Here is a 6000-nt window from a genome sequence, read left to right on the forward strand (position 1 = left end):
TGGCAATTGGCATCGACTACCAACTATAAATTGAAAGCGGGTCATTCTAGAATCATGATACATTAAGCAACTATGGGGTAAATAAAGTTTTTATCATTCACATGTTTGTTTAAATCATGTTTGAAGAATTTATGATTATGTCTGAAGAATATAAAATCTTGTATAACGTGACATATAAGTGACGCGTTTTGATTTGGGGGCGCATATATATGCACGCGTGGTCCATATCATTTTAGGAAATTTAATAATTACACACTTGACACATCAACATTTGGGGAATATTTTGTTGGAAATATTTGGGATATCTAACAATTTTCTTAAATTTTAAGTTTAGCCGAAATCTCAGCTCGAGGACATAAGAGGGAGACTGCATGAAAGTTACAGACTTAACTTTGCTTGGCCCCCAAGAACTGGTTACTTATTAATTTCTTGTAGTCAACTAAATTTGGAAGATATTCAAAGTAATTTTGTATTATATAATATATTATATTTAGAGTCAATTTTTATAGAGACCACGTTTTTGTTGGAGACCACGGAGATCACTTATGTTTTGCAACTAAAATCTTGCATAAAAATATTGTAAAATGTATTATTTTATGAATTATGTTCTCCGAAGATCATTATTTTATTCAAAATCTTGAATATCATACATGTACAGCATGTAAAACATTACAAAATGTTTTATTATACGAAACATGTTTAGTTTGCAGAATATTTGTTCAAATTATTGAACATATACATTATACTTATTAAACAATTTTAATAAAATAATGATATTCGTAAAATATATTTCACAAAATAATAAATTTTATAGTGTTTTGATTGCAGAATATAGGTGATATCCGAGATCCCCGTTAAATTTGTGATCACCATATAACTTTTCTCATTGTATTTAATACAAATTTAAATCACACCTAAATCGCTACAAGAAAACAACACGTTTTATTTCGTGGGAAAAGGAAGCCAACTTAAGCAAGAAAAGTTAGTGTATGTACTTGGCAATTGGCATCGACTAACCAACTATAAACTGATGTGTATCATTCTAGAATCATGATACATCAGAAAGACCGTTTGTTTAAAATCGATAATATCATTACATACTTTCGAAAACTATGTATTCTATAATACTCTTAGTAGGTCATATTAGTTCATTTTTTAATTACTAATCAGGTAATTAATCAAATATTTATTGAGCTAATAATGGAGAAAAAAGTATTACTTCATATATTCTATATGAATTCCCGTTTTAAAGTTTCCGAAACGAATTTCAAAAATGTTCGCAAATTTTGATGGAATATAAATAAATTAGCACGATGTTAACCTGTTTATGATGAAATGATAGTTATTGAACACGTCATTATTTGAAAACGGTTCCGCGGCCAAATTTGGGAGTTTTTCTATCACTTGGGAGTAATAAATTATTAAATTGAGTACGGTTGCATAACTCAGGTGATTAATAGTTTATTCCTTATAATCTCTGGTCCTGAGTTTAATTCTCGTTTATCCCGATAATTTCTTTAGACAGGTACTTATTTGTAAGATTATAACTAATCGCATTGTCAAAACAAAATAGATTGTCATATTACTTAGGGATTGTTTGGTTGAATATGTGATAGTGGATTGGAATTAGGAATTGGGTTAGAGTGGTATGAGCATCATACTATCATGTATCATATCTCATATCATGTATTTGACGAACCAAACGACCCCTTAAACAGTAAGGCTACATTATTTGAAAAAATATCTCCGCGCTAATTACGTGCGAAGTACATGATCAAACTACAAAATTACAATGTCGAGACAAAAGCAAATGACGTAAAACAAGTAAACAATTTCTTCTCTTTGATTAGTATCTACGTAAATCTTGTAAATTTGACCACAAATTAAAAATGAAAACGAAAAATACCAGAATAAACTAAAAAGGGCTTATGTGGCTTGTTCTTATTACTTGGAATCATTAATGTCTACATAATTTGGCACAAATCGCTTTTATTGCTTTGCCGCCCTTTTGACAATCTATTATTTTGCAATGTACAATTGTACGTCATCAAAACCCACCTAGCTTGTTACACATAGACAATTTCCTCTATTTCTATTTGGTAGAACAAGGTTATTTTTGTACTACTCCCTCAATCCCGTTAAACGTTGTCTAATTTGACTTTCGGTACTGTTCACAGTAAGTGATTGACTGCTAATTTACGTCTAATCTATAATATCAAATATAGTCATGAGTGATCTCGTTGGATTCATATTTATCAGTACTTTAATACAGTGAAATTTTTATATTTAATACCTAATACGAATTTAAAGATATTAACAATCAAAAGTGTGCATTGGCAAACGTGTCCAACACAAATAGGAAACGTTTTTAGGGACGGAGGGAGTACTAGTATGGGGACAGTTTTATCTTTTTAATAATTTTTGCTCTGAAACTAAAATTTTTGTTCTAGAAATAAAATTTTCCATTATAAATTGGCAAAGTTTATGATTATTATCGGTTTGTAACAATGTAACATATGTTATTATGTTTATTATTGTTGAATTAAAAGATGATTTTAGAAGAAAAAAATATTCATGAAAAACAAAATGGTAAAAAAAATGTGTTGTTGCTGGCGAGAAATATAATGCAATAATTACTTTTTTGAGATATAAAACTCAATTCTTGATATATTTTAGTACGTTATATGAACTCGAAAATCGTTACAATTTTATAAAAATTTCTGATAAATTTCTGATAAATTTATCAAAAATATTTGACTCATTTATTAAATTACTAATAAATTATCGATAAATCACCTGATTAATCATAAATATATAGCCAACTTGATTAATTTCGATTTTCGAAATACATAATCAAGTACTTGATATTATGATATATTTAGTAGAGGATTAATATAAAGTGTACCGCAACTCCTTATTTTTTTAGAATATCGAGATTTGTATTTTGTAAAAAAAATGGATGTGTAAGTGTGTTTGACTCCACAAAAATGTAAATGTGGAAAAAAAAGATGAATTCGAGGATCCCATAAAAATTAACATTAAAATTTTTATTTTTATAAATTTGAAAAGAAGTTAGAGTGATTTCTTAAAAAATGAATGAAACCGGAAGTTAATCATCTTTAAACAAAATTATTTGAGAATTGACTATTCTCAAATCTAAAAACCGTAAAATGTTAATGCTTACTTTAATAAAAGAATCTGATAGCCTGATAACTAAAGGCCCATGCATATAAAAAGAAACGGATCCGGATCGGCCTATCAACCTTAAAAGAGAGTTGCAAACAGAACTAGCCCGTAAGTTGGTCTGCAAAGAAGTTGATGAACTTGTAAAACACTAAGGTCTCCTTTGTTTTGTGGTTATAAAGGAACTTTAACTTTAACTTTCCCGTACCTAAGTTACAATTACAAATTTTTAGATAATTAAAAAACCTGTGTTTGGTTTAATATTATGCAACTATAAGTTATGTAGTTAAATTTGGTAAGTAATTAATGTTTTTTTATTTGATAGCTATGTAACTTATGTTTACATTGGACCGTTATAACTAAGTTTCAATGTTTTGTGATAACTACAAAAACCTTGGAACTTGTAGTTCCCTTACCTAATCTAAAATTCAGCAAACCAAACACCGTAACTCTTTTTGGTTTCAAGGAATTTCAAGTCACGTAGTTGGGTTACATCAAAATAACGAGGCCTAAAATCATGTAAATTATATCGACTCGTATATTTCGGTATTATTTTAAAAATGTAATTATTGAATAATTAATTAAATAAAATATGTTTGTTGACTTTGACAGCCGTGTATTGGTTTTTATTGATTATCTGTGATTTATTGGTGAATAGGATGTAATTGCGTAATTAATTATTGACTGATATGGTTTTGTTTCACTTTTAAAAGTAATTTTATTGCATTATTATTTTCATAAATATTTGGATTGTCTCTCAAATTGGTTTTATAATTTTATAATTCCAATAATTATTTTTAGGATTCTATAAAATTGAGAAATCAATATTTCATTCATTATTTATCTTTAAATGATTTTCTGATTGCATTTATTTGTAAAATCCGTATTTAATTTCGAGATTCATCAAAAATTACGAAACTCAAATTTTATTAAGTTCATAATATTCTGGAGATTTTAAAATTATTTTGGAAATTTTTGGAATTAATTTCACCCGCGCGTTGATTCGTTTCATTGTTAAAAGCGGGTATAAATTGCGTTTCAAAATTGTTTTAAAATTACGAAATTTATGTTTTTATTAACTTCGGGATATTTGTAATATTTTAAGACTATGGAAATCAAATATGTCGGTATAACTGATTAGGGTATTCTGTATTGTAGATCCCAGTCGAGTTTCGCAATGACCGAAGTCAGCGTAAAAGCTACTTAGAGTTTCTGAAAGCATTGCAAGGCAAGTACCCTGACCATTCTTTTATGGTCCAGTACGTATGAATAGACTATTGTTTTATTCTCATAAAGGAACAGAAATGTTTTAAGTTACGTATCCCTTGTAGTTATAAATCACTGTTTTAAAACTGTTTTGGGGAAAATTAACTTCGAAATGTACCTATCTCGAATAAAAGTGATTTGTGAATCAGATTTATGTGTGTTGTTAAAATGAATGGTTTTGAAATGAGATAGGTACAAGTATTTTGAAAACTGGATAAAACGATCAGATATGGGATACATAGGGGCCAGAGTGGCCTAGTGAGGTTACGTAAGAGGCTAATTCGGTTGCGCGCATTACATAACCGATTAGTCCAGCAGGTCAGAGACCTAGCTAGTCTATGAGTTCCGGAACAGGTATATGGGATGGCAGTTGGAGCCGTCTGATGTTGATAGCCAGATCAGCCGTCTTCACATATCCGTTATGTATCTGATTTGGCTTTGAGATTCCCGTAAGGGATTAAGTGGTTGATACGATTGATTTAAAAATGTGAATAGCATGTTAAAATTGGACTCCGGTACTTACACAGCACACAACTACGAATATTTTATTAAGAGCATGCTAGTCAGAGATATCCAGTTTCTTTATTTACTGTTGTTCGGAATGATTTACAGATTACGGATTTCATGTTGATTATAGTTCTATTACTATAATTGTTTACATTACTGTTTTTCTTGATATTCATATGTTGGTACTGCTGAGCGATTATGCTCACCCTTGCAACCTGTTATATATATCGCAGATGCCTAGAAGACCGATCAGACCTTGGCAGAACCGTGTCTCAGCCCCTTCAGGTCCCGGATCCTCAGAGGTAGTTAGTATCAAACCATGTGAGGTCTGATGAGTTGCTGAATAAGTTAGTGTGTCGGACTTTTGAATAAATGGTTTCTAATAATGTGTAGCTTGGATCATACCTGAGCCTGGATCAGATCTTGGTATGGGGTCGTGTTAGTATATAATAATAATGATCATGTTTTTTATATTTCTGTTTGTCGTGTTTAGTGACGTCAACTCCTGACCCCGGGGTTGAGGCCGTCACAGTTGGTATCAGAGCTACAGGTTCAAGTCCCTAATTCAAGTTAGGGATTGAGTCAAAAAGGGTATAGAAACTGTGTCTTAAGTGTGAGTCAACAACTTATATAGAGGAGCAAACCTTAGAGTCAGTCGAGGGTTCCGACGGCGTTACCCTGGCATCTACTGATGTTTTGATAGAACTGCCTTGACCATGTTGTGTCTTTTCAGTATATTTGTCATGTTGGTAGTGGCCCATAGTGATTTCCAGTTCTCCATCCCGGGAGAACAGGTCAGACTCAGACAGTTCAGTTTCAGAGAGGACCATAGGTGCTGTAGCTGAGGAGATTCGTGGTGTGGTGTGTTGCGGTTTGGACCAAAACCGCAAATTAAGTTGCGAGTGTGGTTTGTCCAAATTCTTAAATCGTAATCGTACCGCATAAATCTTAAATCACGCAAACCACACCATGAAAATACGATGTGGTGGGGTGCGGTTTAAGCGGTTTAAGTGGTTTAAACTATTTAAGAAAATAACAAATTTT

This window comes from Apium graveolens, chromosome 2 (genome assembly GCF_009905375.1).
Source record: "Apium graveolens cultivar Ventura chromosome 2, ASM990537v1, whole genome shotgun sequence".
Taxonomy (NCBI): domain Eukaryota; kingdom Viridiplantae; phylum Streptophyta; class Magnoliopsida; order Apiales; family Apiaceae; genus Apium; species Apium graveolens.